The 16301-nt window shown below is 46.6% G+C and overlaps 1 protein-coding gene across 1 annotated transcript in view; it reads left to right on the top strand.

Moving 5' to 3' along the window:
• The window catches only part of FBXL17 (F-box and leucine rich repeat protein 17), a 2072621-nt gene that overhangs the window by 710154 nt on the left and 1346166 nt on the right, over nucleotides 1–16301 (top strand). The gene's annotated exons all lie outside the window — the stretch shown is intronic.

The raw sequence follows: 16301 nt of genomic DNA, 5'->3' as shown, positions 1-16301 counted from the left end.
TTAGCGGAGAGTCCTTAAAAGTATTGAAGGAAGAACACGGCGCCATTGTTTTATGTGAAGTCTGCTACAGTTTAACCTGCCATGGCAGGCGGCTTGAAGGCTAGGGAACTGCGTTATTTTCCGTATTTGTTCCTGCTGATTTCACGAGTCACCCTCAGCTCCAGTGATCTGACGCTTGAGATGGTTTTACACCTCCGAGTGCTGCGGCGAGCAGTGGTACCAACACATAAAACTGGTGCGGCGAATATCTGACCCTCTGGCACGCACTGACAAAAATCAGCAGTGCCCTCAGGCTCAACACCAAAGCTCTTGAATGGTGGTCTATTTTAAACTGTGTGTATAACTGGACACGATTGAGAGCTCTGGAGTTGCTGAGGCTGAATGCACTGCAAGTTTCGCACAGTGCCTGTCAGCGAGTTAAAAAATGAATACATTTACTTACCCACTGCCTCGCTGCTCCTCTCCATCTTGGCAGTTCGTGGCTCCAGCACAGCCAACTCGCCTCTGCCTATCCAGACGGTGTTCTCATGCTGCTCAGGCAGTGTGAGAGAAGCACCAGTATTAGCTGGAGCGGACCAGCTCGATGCTCCCTCAGGTCTGGGGGCCTGTGCCTGCTCTCCACCCAGCTGTCTAAGACAGCTTGGGTTGGAGAGGTTTAAAGTGTGCATGTCACATAGGCCATGGCAAAACAGCAGGCCAAAGTGACTTGTGCCCTTTAAACTGAATTGCACTGCACACCGCACCTCCCTGCTGTCAATCAGCAACAATGGTCCCGCCCTCAAACTCAGTCGTGGCCAGCATGGCTCACGGGTGGGGGGTGATGGGTGGGTAAGGGCAAGTGGTTGTGCGGGGAGGGAGTCACGCAGGGAGGCCGGGGTTAAATATTAATTAAAAAAACATTACATTTCCCGGGTCCATCGTTTTCCAGGCTACGGCTCTGGCTCCTGCTTTCCTGCCTGTGCAAGAACAGGAATCAGGCCGCCTTCCTCCCCTAAGCCAGTCACAACGCTGCAATGGCAGCTTTGTGTTTGGCTGGGACGCCGACCGCACAGGCATCTTTGGGGAGGCCATTCTTTCCATGTAGGCTGCATGGAGAGTGCGCATGACTGGTTTGGTCGGCCCTAACAGTCAGGGCCCGCAACATTGGGTAAGTCACTCCTCCCCTGCCCTATTGCAGGACCGCCCGCCCCCAACCAAACTTTTCTTCTGCTTTCTCTCAGTGCGAGAAGCAGAAACATAAAGTGGTATTTATAATAGGCAGTGGGGCGACGCTCCTCCACCCATTTGGAGGAGCCGCCCCTGCTCAAACTCGGTTGTCCGTGTCCTGAGGAGAACCCTTACTAGCGTTGAGGTTCGAAACGCGTTGACACTGAGCCTCGGAGAAAGAATTTGGGTGCCGCAAGGACGATTGACATTTATATCGCGCTTTTCCTTGCGTTGTAACCCTGTTAATTTAATTTGGTCTTTCCATATCCTTGGCTCAGCCAGACAGTCAGGCAGTTCTCTTTGACCAGAGGTCCGCTTGTCTTTTTGTATCCAATAGAAAGGACTGGTTTCTAATGTTTTAAGTTAATATTGCTTGGTGTTATTTGTGCCACTGTATAGTATCTAATTGTCGATTGTGTATAGCACTTGTATATATTTTTGCACAATTGTCATTTTTTGCATGTATATTTTCACTGTCTGACGACTGTTTACTTGATGACATACTTTAAGTATTCAAATGTTTTCTAAAAAATATGAAAAGCTAAAATAAAATAGAGAACCATTCAGAATTAATGTGCTGTTTGGAACTATAAGTAGCTAAATAAATCTGTCTGGCTCCTTTTTTCGCTTTGCATAGTCCAGTGGTCCAAGCCAGTTCAGAAACTGGGCCCAAACCTTGGTATATACCAAACTCGATTGCTGGCATGAAAATTAAAATTTTAATAAATAGTTTTATTACCATTTTATTTTTCATGTTTGCTGCATTCGCAGTAGAGGGACGATGCTCCTCCGCCCTAATGGAGGAACCACATTAGGCTTATGCCTGCAAATTGTGGGATTTTACAACTATACAGTTTCCATTCACGTCAGTGGGGGAGGGGGACAAAAGTACCACATACATTACTGTTCTGGTGTACGTCTGTGTTATATAACCATGTGGAAGTAATTTTTGCACACAAGGTTGAGAGATTTTTGATGCAGCACATCTTTCAACACATGGAAAATACTTCTGATGCGATATCTTCCCTTTCCTTTATTCTTTCTTCAAAAATTGTAGAGTTCTCCGGACTGGTTCATTCAGGTGTAAGTTTGGAAATACGGAAATGTTTGGCAGAGGTATTACCAACATTAGTGAATACTCGCTAAGGTGTGACTGTGGAAACGCATCCCATTGGCATTACACTTCACTAACCACCCTCTCCTCAGAAATTCCCTCTATGTAGCATTTATGGGTGCAGAAATAAATGCAAACCCAGTGGAACTTACTTACTTGTGACTAAGGAGCTAAACGTTTTCCCCTTAGGCCACTTTTGTAGATTGCACGGACCTCTTCAAAATCTCTGTGATGTGCTCCCTTCTCCTATGCATAACATGATTCTTGTACAAAATCAATATACAGTCTGTACCTAATAATGACTGTCAGCCGGTGATTGTGTCACAGGCAGAGTCATGTATCAAATCAAATTCAAAAATACTTTATTTAGACAATGAAGTCTGTCAAAGTGCATTAATTCCAAGTAAATTAAAATGATAGCTTTTGTCATGGTTTTTCGTAAGTGTCAATAACTTAACAGGTAACCCATAGTTCGTCCGCAGGTTTCCTTAGTGGTAAAAATGTTTAAAATACAATTCGATAAACAACTAGTGACTTAATACGTTAGTCTTTGGTTAAAAAAGCAGTGCTATCCGTCTATTTAAAGGTAATTTGTTAAGGCTACTAAGGTTCAAAGTTCCTTCCCTTCTTCGTTTTGAGGTTCTGAATTTATTCCTATTTGCTTCTCCGCGCTCCCCAAATATTTTACCAGTTTGGTGATCACTTGCGGCTGCTCATTATTCAGTAGGAAGCTGACAGCGGATGGTAATTTCTGTGTCCCCTCCTTATCCCATAGGAGCCTAAGCAATCTTCTGCGGTCTTCCATGAATGTAGGGCATATACGGAGCAAGTGAGTTATTGACTCCTGGAATAGACAGTATATTCTCGACCCTGGTTTAACCGCCCATGGTGGCCATATGTCTAAGGACGCCAAAGAGCCCATCTGAAGCGCAGGAATTTCATTTTATAATAGGAGGAGAATGTTTCGTTGATGTATTTTTGTGGCCCTTTTCTGTCATAGCTGCTAAGGACCAAGTAGGCATGTTCTCTTCTACCAAATGCTCTTTGATCAGATTTAAGAGATGTCATTTTTACCTTTCTGTTCAGGGCTGTTTTAAACTGAAGGTGTGGTAATTTTAAGTTCCACAGCTCCCTTGAGCAAGTTTGCACTAATGCTTAGGCGAGGGCGTGCGACCAGGCGTTTGAATGATTTGCACAGTCAGAATATGCATCTTCCAGTCAGATAAGATCTTTCACTGATCCTTGCTCAGCAGACCTTGTGGAATGCAGATATTTTATAATGCAGGCCATCTGTACAAGCAGTTGATCCTGTAATGCAAATTTAATCTTAATTTGAGCTGGCAAGTTATTGCCTGGTAATTGAAATATAGACCTGGACACTGTGCTCTGTGTCCTGTTTAGAAAAGCCCCCAGTTTTCACGGGCAGGCCTCTGACCCGTATGACAATGTTGGCACTAATTTGGCAGAGACTATTTTCAGCAGTGCCTTTTAAAGATAACTTGTTTGTGCTCTTAACTATTGTTTGGAAAGCACCTTGCAGCAAAGCTAGTTTTGATTTTAGTGAGTTCAAGTGCAATAAGTGACCTCCTTTGTTTTCTAACCGGCAGCCCAACTATTTGTATTGGTTCGTGATGGTCAGGCAATGGTTGTCAAGATGCCATTGATATTGTTTTTTCTTTGTCTGACCAAAGATAACAAAATAGTTTTTTTCATAGTTGATCGGAATCTCATTTAGCCAGGCAATGCGTGTCTAAGACATCTAACAGTCTTTGAAGCCCTACTGGCGTTTGGCTGAGCAGGACGACGTCATATGCATACAGCAGGGAAGAGATGTGTTGATTAGCCAGTTTAGGATAGTGACTATTGTTTAATGTAGGTACCAAATCGCACATGTACAGATTTAAAATGGTAGGTGCTAATATCCCCCTTGTTTGACCCCATGTTCCTTGTTGATTTTTTCCGAAACCGTGGTGCGTCCTAGTTTTACTCTAGCCCATGTGTTGGAATAGAGCAGCATGATGCCTTGTAATAATTGCTCTTGTATTTTCCAAGCTGTAAGTTTGGACCACAGTAAGCGACGGTTGACTGGGTCAAAAGCTTTACTGTAGTCTATGAAGCAGCAAAACAGCTCTTCCTCTTTCTGTAATTCTCTAGTGGCAAGCATCCTTATGGCTACCAGATTATCCGTGGTGCCGGCCTGCATTCTAAATCCAGTTTGGTTGAGGGAGAGCAAGGTGTTTGACATTGTCATGTAAGTTGGGGTTGCACACCGACTCAGTTCCTATTCCTGTGACATCGACATCTGAATGAGATGACTTTACGTTGGGGGCTAATGATAACTTATCTTTGCCTCAAGAGTCTTATGATTCTGCTGTTCTCTGTATCATGGCAGCATTAGGTCATAATTCAAATCAACTATTGAGTTGGAATACGGGTGGTCTTAACACAAAAGGAGGGTTAGACACTTGGCTGGGATTTATTTATTTGCATGATATTGTTTTTCTACCGGAGACTTAGGTCACTACTGACATTTTCTGTGAATATTTTATCTGTTATTCTTCTCTGGCCAGGCCCTCCAAGGCAGATAGGCCGGATTTACTGCCTTGTTTAAAACCTCTATGTATTGCTGTATACTTCCCATTGCACATAACTCTTAGCCTCTAAGGTGTGTTTTGCAAGAAATTTTAATTTATACTGATAATTTTTCCATTATGGAATACTCTGAATTTTGGTTTACTTTTTATTTTTATAGGGGAACTTGAATGTATATGTGCTAGTCAGAGTCAAGAGCTAAATTTGATAGTTTGGGGGACTTTAACGCTAAACTGTGAGGGCTGGTGGTGAGGAAGGAAATAAGAGTGGAATTGTGTAATGTTCCCACCATAAATAATGGGAGAAAACTAGTTTGGCGTTCAGCAAACATGGCCGAGTTACTTCATAATGTATGTGGCCAGCATTTAGTGTTAATGCTTAGCTGTCTTGATTCTGGGCAGGGGGTCCCTCTGGGTATTGAGGACTTTGTTAAACTGGACACAATTATAAGGGATGCCTTCATGAGGCCACTGAGGTTAAGGGGCGACAATCAGTCATGCTGGTTTGACAAAAATTGTAGGATGTAAAACATGCACCTGCCTGAGAGATGGTGCTCATTGCTTAAGGTAGGAGGGTGTACAAACAGACCCTGAGAGAAAGAGAACGGAATGTGCCGTTTGACATCTGGGACAATTTGGTCTCCTCTTGTCGGACCAGAACTACTAACTTGTTCTGGCATAAAGTCAACTATAACAAGCTGTCCATTTCCAGGAATAAACAAATATGTTCCCGTATAGGTCTGGATGTATGTGTTAATCACTGTAGTCTGATTTATAATCCTCCAAAGTGTAGTATTGGGAACATTGATCATTTATCCCCCACTTTTCAGATTGACATTCAGTCCTCTTTGGAGGGAGTTACTGATGCTGTGAATAACAGTCATGGATATAAAGCCCCAGTGCCAAATAGGAACCCTATGGATCTTTACAAATCAAATGTAGATCTGTGTGCCCAGTTGTTAACCACTTCATAAATACTGCTGTTAGAGCAGCCTTCCCTACTTATGGCACACTGGAATTATCATTCCCGTTTTAAAAAAAGGGAACAGTGCTGTCCCCTGTTGCTACCATCCGGCTTCTCTCTCAGACACCATGGTAAAAATTGTGAGAAGAATGATCCTGGATAGGTTTACTACGTGGATGCAGGACAACAATATCATTTCAAGGGGGCAGTATGGGTTCAGGTCATGGCTAGGTATTGTGGAACGGTGTTTAAACCTCTATCTTTTAATCAGCAAGTATACGGTTGCTAAGTGCAGTTCCGTGTACCTGTCCTTTATGGATCACTTCTTCGCATTTGACAGTATTGTCAGATCTAAGCTGTGGGTCATATTAGTACAGTTGGGGGTGGAGGAAGGCATTGTTGCCGTTCTACAACGCTGGCTTTTTAACCTCTCAGCTACTGTCAGATACTGGACTGGGGGTGAATGTACTGAGTAGTTCTCACTGTTTTGTGGGCTGCATCCTTGCACCTGTGTTATTTGTACTATTTATTAAGGGACTGAAAACTAATATGTTTACGAATGGTAAGGAACTGCCCAAAGTTAAAAATAAAAGAGTTCTGGTTCTTCTGTAGGCTGACGATGCTGTGTTGGTTGCTAGAACGTCTAATGGGCTCAAGCTTTTGTTGGAAGCATTGGTTAATTTTATGGGCCAAGTTGATCTTGAGATTAACCTTACTAAAACCTTTGTTATAGCCTTTTGTCCAAGTAATCTCAAGTCTTGTTGCTTGATCATCCATGGTAAACCAAGATCTAAAAACCCACAAGTTTTCTTATCAGGGAATCTTTTTTGATTCTTGGGGCACTTGCGTGCCATGCCGGACAAGAATCTGAAATTTGTAAATGCTTTTGGCTTCAACCATTGGAAGGAAACCTATCTCACCCTTGTTAGGAGTGTATGAAAGAAAGTGTTTCCAGTTCTAACAATCTTTTCTGATGTTTGGTTATAAAAGTGTGAGATTTCTTTAACCTGAGGAAAATAGAGTATGCAGGCGTATGTTAGGTTTGCCTGGTCTGAGTAGATGGGACTCTCCTTTGTTGAGGATCATATTAATCTGACCCCTTACTGTTATAGTGCTCAATATGGTTAAATCCGCAGGCCACTTTCGACAGGGAGATTATTGAGGACGGTCTGTCCTGTGACTCAGGACTCTGAATTCAAGGGCTTCTCTATATTGAACAGATTAGCACCAAGTTAAGGAAACCCTAATCGTTTTTGATCCCAGGAGTCTATACCTCGAATACAGACGTGGATTAGAGCAAATTTTTTGGCCCTAAGATCGCAGGAAAGGGAAGGTTGTGGAGCTAATCGAATCATCTAATGTTGCGATGCCATGTAATCTAATGGCATGATACAATCCAATATGGGTCCTGAGTCATATTTGAATTGGGTTCTCTCTACTTTGGACGGGATTTTATTAAACAAATGTAGATTGGGGTAATTAGAAGCCATTTATGCTTCCCATTGACTAGTATAAGTCTGTGGCTGTTCTTATTTGGCCATGTAATCAGCACTCAGTACAAACGTAATTACATTTTATCTTTTTTTGTAAATTTTTTCGAATATTTGGTCAGACTGGATCCAGAAAGTTTTTGGTGCAGCTGCAGCCCTGCATTTCGGAAGGTGGCGTTGGATGACTCTGCGTTAGTCATCGGCGCTTTGGTTGCCGGGACGCCGTCGCGGTAGCTACTTAGATGCCGCCCTCGCGCACTGACATCAGTTCTTTCTTTTTCCGCGCCAGCAAGCGCAGATCTGGAGAGAGCGGTACCTCCAGTCACTTTTTGACTGCCTTTTCTCGACTTTTGTCAACTTTCTTTTTTGAGTCCATCGACTCCTGGTGCTCGAGGGCTGCCCGGCTTTAAGGCTTGCGGCTCCTGTAACCGACTGATGTCGGTGATGGATCCGCACCGTGTGTGCCTCTACTGCCTGGAGTTCGACCACGACCCCAAGTCGTGCTCCGACTCCCTGACCATGGCCCCGAAGTCTTTGAGGGAGTGATCCTGAAAGCTACTCGAAGCCCAGCAGTCGGCTCCTCGCCGTTCAAGGTCCCGGTGTCGTAGGAGGTCGAGGGACCGGTTGCGGAGCCAACACCATTCTTCTTCCAAGTCTTCGCACTCCTCAGGTAAGTCGAAGCACAAGAAGAAGTCGAAGAAGCATTGCCTCTCTTCGACTTCTCCCCGTCCGTCGGCCGACGCGACGAGAGATGTGAGTGGTGCACCTCCAGTGGCTCCGTGTGCAGAGCTCCCATGGTCGGCTCCGGGCTTCCCTCCCTTCCCGGGACCGGGAGCGACCCCAGCCCAGCTTCGAGCTTTCTACGAAGCGATGCATACCATCTTTGGGCAGCTCGACTCCGTCGGCGCGCCTTCGGGCCCCATGGACTCGACCCTGGCCCTTTGACGCCGGCAGCTCTGGCCTCTGCACAGCAGGGTCCCCTTAGATCCAGGCCTGGATCCGGATCGGCACTGGACTACCTTGTAACACCTCCACCGGCGCGGACTCCACCGGCACCACGTGCGCAACCGGCGTCGACAGTGTCCCCTGCTATGTCGATCCCGGCCTCCACCTTGAGGTAAACATGCAGCAGGACCGGCGTTGACCAAGCCCAGATCCGACGCCGATGGGTACTTTTATGCCCCTGTTCTACCCTGGCTCTTTGAGACCAGATTGGCAGCCAGAAGTAGATGAGGAGGACTGGGAGGGGTCTGGGGACCCTTTAACCGTCCAGCTGGTTTTTGACCCGGACTGGCAAGAGGACCTGGGGGAAGCCAGTGGTCTGGATACCTCTTCAGACCTTGGCATGCTGTCTCCTCCTACCATGGCTTTGGAGGAGGGAGCGTCATACGCAGTGGTGTTGCGTAGGGCAGCCGAGACTCTCCACGTTGAGCTACCTACGGTGGCTGTCAGGACTAACCTCCTGATGGAGGGGCTTCAACCGGCAGCAAGCTCTTCAGCGTCCCTGCTGCTGTTTAATGAAGCCCTCACAGAGGTCCTTTTGGGCTCCTGGTAATAGGATGATTGCTCGACGCCACCCCCCGGCCCCGGGCGACCCCACTTTCCTCTCCCAGCACCCCACCCCTGAGACCCTGGTGGTCCAAGCCTCCGTGGCCAAAGGCGCATTCCCTAACGCACCACACGATAGGAAATCCAAAAAGCTGGACCACCTTGGGAAGAGATGTTTTCTTCCTCCAGCTTGGGACTTCGGTCGGTAAACACTGCATGTCTGTTGGGTCGTTACACCCACTCTGTGTGGGATACGGTAGTACATATGCTGCCACAGTGGCCGGAGGAGACCTGGGCCGTGCTCTCCCGTGCAGTCACCGAGGGAGAGACGCAGCGAAGTTTACCATCCGCTGTGGACTGGATACCACTGACTTACTAAGAAGGACGATTTCCACGTCGCTAGGCCTTCAACGCTATGCCTGGTTGAGGTCGACTGGTTTTTCGAGGGATGGCCAATCCACTCTTATGGACATGCCCTTTGATGGCCGTCGCCTTCGCAAACAAGGAAGACAACACGCTAGACCGATTTAAGGACTCTCGAGCTACGGTCAGGACTTTGGGCTGCTCCACCACCCACCCTGCGCAGTCTGCCTTTCGCCCCTTTTGTGGCTACGGAAGGGGTGCCCCACCACGTTCCCACCAGAGCCACAGGCCCGGCGCAAGCTGTTCAGCTCCAGCACGGCCGAGGATGTGGGAACCACCGCCTTGGTTCTGGGGGCCAGCGGGCGGGCCAGTCCACCCCAGCTCCCCCTGCAGCAGTCTCCAAACCCTCCTAGTCGGACCTTTCAGAGCCACCAGAGGGCAGCAGGATTCGCCATCACCTCCCCCACTGATGCACTATCCTGTCGGACAGGTGAGTTTTGCAGATAGTCCGAAGGGGCAACTCCCTCCCTTTCGAGACTGCCCCTCCATCCATGCCTCCTCAGTACTATCTCATGACGGAGAATCCTTTGGCCCTTCTCCAACTAGAAGTTTTGGCACTCTTGGCCAAGGAAGCCAACGAGCGCGTTCCTGTCCCGGCAGTAGTTTGTGGTTGCTATTCCCACTACTTTCTGGTCCTTAAGAAGGACAAAGGCCTGCGTCCTATCTTGGATCTCAGGAATGTCAACCGCTTCCTCTGGAAGGAGAAGTTCAAAATGTCGCTCTGGTCCTGTCTGCCCTAGACCCTGGAGACTGGATGGTAGCGTTGGAGTTGCAGGACGCTTACTTTCATATCCACGTCCTGCCGTCCCACCGGAGCTACCTGTGGTTCACGGTAGACCATGAGCATTTTCAGTTTACTGTGCTCCCCTTTTGCCTTACAAGCGCCCCTCAGGGTGTTTTACGAAAATATTGGCGATGGTCGCAGCTCATTTGCGCAGATCAGGGGTTCCAGTCTTCCCCTATCTTGACGACTGGCTGTTGAAGGCGGGCTCACCCCAGGCTGTTGTCTCCCACCTCCAGACTATGGCCGACCTCCTGCATTTGCTGGGGTTTTCCATCAACGTGCTGCAGTCACACCTGATTCCCTCTCAGAAGCTCCTCTTCATCGGAGCGGTTCTGGACACGACGCAGTTTCGGGTCTATCCTCCCGAACAACTAGTCCGGGATATTCGGGCTGTGATTCCGATCTTTCATCCCCTATCCCGGGTTTCGGTCAGGATGACCCTGAGGCTGCTGGGCTTCATGGCCTCCTGCATCCTGCTGTTAGATCATGCAAGGTGACATGTGCGGCTCTGGAGTGGGACCTGATGTTCCAGAGGGTGCAGCATCAGGGGAATCTGTCCGATTGCGTCCAGATCTTGGAGGGAACTGCACGGAAATTGCAGTGGTGGCTAACGGACCAGGATTGGGTCAACAGCAGATCCTTTTCCCTTCCCCAAACAGAGCACACTGTGGTGAAAGATGCATCCCTTCTGGGATAGGGCGGCCACGTGGGAGAGGTGGAGATCAGAGGCCTCTGGTCTCCGGCAGAGTCCTTGCTCCACATCAACCTTCTGGAGCTTCGGCCGATCCGTGTTGCAGTCAAAGCTTTCCTTCCATCTGTCCGGGGAAGAGTAGTGCAGGTGTTCACGGACAACTCCACCGCCATGTGGTACTACAACAAACAGGGCAGGGTTGGGTCCTGGACCCTAAGTCAAGAGGCCCTCAGCCTCTGAACATGGCTGGAAAAACAGGGCATATCCCTGGTGGTTCAACACCTGGCAGGTTCACTGAACGCCAGGGTGGACGAACTCGGCCATAGGTGCATGATGGATCACTAATGGAGTCATCACTCGGAGGTGGTGCAAGGTCTCTTTCAGCAGTGGGGAGAGCCTTGGTTAGATCTATTTGCTACTGAAGAGAACGTGCAATGTCAGCAATTCTGTGCATTGGAATATCCAAGGCGGCACTCGCTAGGCGATGCTTTTCGATGCGAGTGGAGTTGCGGTCTTCTGTACGCCTTTCCGCCCATATCATTTCTGCCCCGAGTGCTGAAGAAGAACAAGCGCGACTGGGCCCAAGTCATTCTTGTGGCTCCGGATTGGGCATGAAGAGTCTGGTATCCCGAGCTGCTCAACATGGCCATCGATCCTCTCATCCGACTGCCTCTTTGGGAGGATCTTCTGTCACAGCAGCAGGGGAAGGTCCTCTACCCGAACTTGTCCAGCCTCCACCTCCTTGTGTGGCGATTGAGCGGTGGCAGCTGACGTCATTTGACCTGCCTCCCGAAGTCTGCGATGTTATCTTGGCAGCCAGGCGTCCCTTCACTAAGACAGTATACGCCTGCAGATGGAACAAATTTGTGGCATGGTGCACAGCAAAGGCTGTGGATCCCTCTCCGCCTCTTCTTTCTGAGGTTTACTTGGCCCAGCAGGGCTCAGGCTCTAGACACTCTAAAGGCCTACCTCTCGGCCGTTTCAGCCTTCCTTAGGCTTCCTCATCAGCCTTCTCTTTTCAAGTCCCCTGTTGTAAATAGATCCCTTAAGGGCATTACTCATCTTTTTCCTCCTGTTTCCTTCGTAATTCCTCAGTGGGACTTGAACTTGGTTCTTACTTACATTCTGTGCACTCCCTTTGAGCCACTACAAAGTCAAAGTCAAAAAGTGCTTTATTCGAGTTATTACTCATAAAAGCATAGTATACACAGAGTTATAAAAAGCGAATTAAATTTACAATCAAGCACATTGACACAACACTATAAGTACTGATAAAAATACATTCGGTTATAAATAGATTAAAACATTTGACAAGGATAATTTCCAAGATGTAAAACGCTGGAGTCTAAAAGCAATTATACAAGTGCAAAAATCAGTTAATCGAGACAGAGAATAGTTAATTACTAGCAGTCTCTATCTTGATTCATGATCATTAATAATTAAAAAAACAGTAATGTCAAATTCATGGGGACCAATTGATCAGACAGAGAATAGTTATTTAACTAGCAGTCTCTGCCTGAGCGTCCACGCCCAACCCAGATACTTTGCTGTAGCTATCTGGATCCAAGAAACTGGACTCGTACATATAATTCGCATAGCTACAGAGCTACATGATGTCCCAAGGTTCCTGCACATAGGAGCTAACCACACTCGTCTTGGAATAGCATAAGTTCTGCATGAAAACAGAAAATGACCCAGAGACTCACTCCCCAACCCACAGGCTGGGCAGGTGTTACTACCACCTGAACCCCATTTAGCTGTCAATGTTTTTATAGGAAGTGCACCAGCTCTCAGTTGGAATAAAAGCTTCCTATCACCTGGTTTGGAGATGATATCCCAATATGGTTCCAGGACTGGATACATTTTAGCCTCAAGGAAATACAAAGACATCGACCCAGAATTTGAAGCATTTAAAGTTTTGGTAGCAACCCATTCCCAAAAAATATTTTTTAAAACACGCTTAGAAGGGAATAAGGCCCCTGCCGGGTCCTGCCATAGAGAACTTAACCCTAGCTCAAACAGTATAGTTTTCAGAGATTTAAGCCAGTTTATCTTGTGGAAGCCATCAGCCTTGATGACATCCACAAAACCCGCGGCATAATGTGAGAGCTCAGGAGTGGTCCAGAGTCTGCGCCAATATAAGATCGGGCGTAATCTGGCCAAGTCCTTGATTTGTTTCCTTCCTAGGTCGTATCGGAGGGGCAACAGTGGAGTACTTTTGGGTGTACCGGTGAGAGTTCTTAAAAATTTATTTTCAGAGGCTTGCAAAAATGTAAGATTTTCAAAGCCCCACATTTCTGCGCCATAAAGTGCAGACCCAATAGCCTTTGCTTCATATACCAATAGGGCTGGTTTAACAGGTTTAGTTAGCGACTTCCTGTGTTCAGAATTAATTGTGCCAGCTATTTGTTTGTGTCGCAAAATAGCAATTTTTATATGCTGGTTCCACCTGTGGTCATCAGCTATTTGGATACCTAGGTAAGTGAATGATTTAACTAACTCTAAAGGCCCGCCGCTCATCATAATTTTGGACTTAAAGCTACGCTGCGGCTTAAAGCTCATTAATTTAGTTTTCGTAGTGTTCACCTCCAGTCCATGTTCCCCACAGAAGTTCTCAAAAATTGTCAGAGCACGCTGTAGGCCACTAGGGGTTTTTGATAAAATCAGCGTGTCGTCCGCGAACATTAGTATGGGGACTTTTAGGCCTGCAAGAGAAGGAGCATCCACGTTCGCAGTTACCAATCGTGAAACTACACCGTTTATGAACAAAGTAAATAGAGTAGGAGCCATTGAGCACCCTTGTCTGACCCCTTTTTCAACACGGAAATCAGGAGTGACCATCCCGTGGCCGCCCCACTGAATTTTTGCATAGTTAGACTCGTGGAGGCGCAGTATCATAGTTAGTAACTCATCAGAGACCCCCAGACTATGCAAGACTTGCCACAGTTTCGCACGCGGGACCAGGTCGAATGCAGCCCGCAAGTCGACAAATGCCGCGTACAGGCTGCACCCCCCCAAAACCACGGTTTTCCACTGTAACAATTGGAAACGGAACACTTGGTCAATCGTGCTTGTTGCCCTTCTAAAACCTGCTTGGAATGGAGATAGGATACTAAAATCCTCAGCCCAGTCGAGAAGCCTATTGACCACCACACGACCCACAATTTTTTGTACAGTATCAATGAGGCTAATAGGCCTATAGTTACAGGGCTGAGCACGGTCCCCCTTCTTGTACACGGGGATAATAACTGCACCCCTCCATGAATCTGGGACATCTGCTCCCTGAGCAATAGAATTAATAAGCAAATGTATATATTTGCACCAGCGTTCACTATCGTTTAAAAATATATCAGCGGGCACTCCATCTTGACCTGGAGCTCGCCCACATTTTACTGCACAAATAGCAGACATAATCTCTTTGAAATTAAAATTATTGCCTTCAAAAAACTTCATAACAATACTGTCCTCATCTGAGACCCGGGTATTAAGAGTGTATTGCGAACTAAAGAATTTAACCCATGCTTCCTGTGAGACGTTATTACTTGGAGACTCTTCAGCTCTCTCAGAACCCCATTTTACAATATTCCAGAATGCTCTGGAATCCTTCCTGTCACTGGCCTTTTTCAGTTTGCACCAGTGTTGTTCGTCCCAATCCCTCTTAGCTTTAGCAATGCATACTTTGTACTCCTTCCTGGCTAGAGGAACAGACACACAGTCTCGCTTCTTGCTTGCCCGGCCAAGGTCAAGTCTTGCCTTCCTACAATCAGAATTATACCATTTAGCATCTTTACGAGTGGTAGCCCCCTTGTGCTTGTCAGGTCTTAAAAAGTGCACTTTGATCTTAGCAAAGAGGCTATCATGTATTTTAACCACTTTCCCCAGATCCTTAGGAGAGGCATTAGCTAGTTCCATGGCAAGAATGGCTAGATCAGTTTCACTGTTAATAATGTCAATAGCCTGCTGATTTCTCGCTACAGTGTCCCATCTTAACCTGCGCATATTGTTCTCAGGGATAATGGGCGGAGGAACTAATTCATTCGGGCAGATAGGGTTTAACTCAGCAGGCCACCATTTGTGAGTCACACATAAGGGGTTGTGGTCACTCTCAGGTCTTATAATAACTTCCATGTCACAAAGGGTAGGCCACAGATGCAAACTACAAATCACGTAGTCAATTCGACTTTTGTGCCTCCCATTGTCGAAAGTTGGTGAACCATTTTTATCCCTAGCTGTTCTCCCATTCATAGCTCTCAAGCCTTTTTCCAGACACATTGCATTGATAGTTATTATATCCTCGGTCCATCGGGAGACTGGTTTCAGATGCAGCTCAGGGATGTCCCAAAAGGAATCCTCATCAGCACCAGTAAAAGCATCTCCCGCAACCAAAGGCTCAAACGTCCTATTAAGGTCTCCTGCTATAACAATGTTATTTTTATCAGAGTGATCGTCGATAAGGTCGACCAGGGCTAATATTGTTTCAGAACGACCCTTGGAGCTCCTGATATAAACGTTGTAAATGTCAAGTGACCCTGTTCTATCATTAGAAATCCTAATGAACTGGATATCATTGTGTCCGATAGCTATGTTTTTAACTGAGAAATTTAGTGACTGTCGGATCCATATAGTAAGCCTTTCGGGCCCTTGACAGCTGGCACGTAGAAATTCAAGTAGCCTAAAAGAAAGACAGGATCGCATGCCCAAGTCTCCTGGAATATACAAATATCAAATTGGGTAACAAAACCAAGCCAGTCACCACAATCGAGTTTGGATGTCAGACCAGCTATGTTCTAGGAGAGTAGGTTAGCAACCCCTGACAAACGTCCCTGGCCTAATCCAGGGAAAGAATTTAGTACACAGGCCTCACCATCTGCTTGAGCAACCAGGTTATTCAACAAATCGTTAGTAGGGCAATTAACATTCTGGGCAGGTAAGCTATCCAGAAACTGATCACCATTAACTAGTGGTACTGGGCTTAGTTTGATAGAAAGTCAATCACAGTCATCTAAGTTAGAAAAGGCTGAAAATCTATTCTCCAAATTTAGACCCCACTTTGGCCGCTTCACTTCCCTCCGCCCTTTTGTTGGAACAACGTTCCACTTAGTTTTTAGCATTGTTTTATTAGAGACCCTCCCACTACACTGATAGAAGAAGTCTAGAGTGAGTGGAATGATTTCAGTCGATCTCCGTTGCGGAGGTAAAAGGTTAGGTAGAATATTGGCCAAAACCTCTGGGTCAGAGAAATGTAGGACAACACAATCACCCTGAAACTTCTTTGCGCTATTGCCTATCCACCTCACCCTTCTGGCCTTTACTATTTCTTCAGCCAATTGGTGCTTACCCCTAGGAGTTATTAACATATTATTTGTTAACCAATAAAGGGCTTTAGACAATAGGGATGAGGTAGATTCTTCCTGACCAGGCTGCAGGAGAGGAACATTGGCTAAAACCAAGACCAAAGGAGAGGCCTCAACTATCAGCTCTACCGAGCCA

This window comes from Lissotriton helveticus, chromosome 2_1, assembly GCF_964261635.1.
Source record: "Lissotriton helveticus chromosome 2_1, aLisHel1.1, whole genome shotgun sequence".
In the NCBI taxonomy this organism is placed as follows: Eukaryota; Metazoa; Chordata; class Amphibia; order Caudata; family Salamandridae; genus Lissotriton; species Lissotriton helveticus.
The sequence above is the reverse complement of the archived record's forward strand: the minus strand, read 5'-3'. Positions and strand labels throughout refer to the sequence as shown.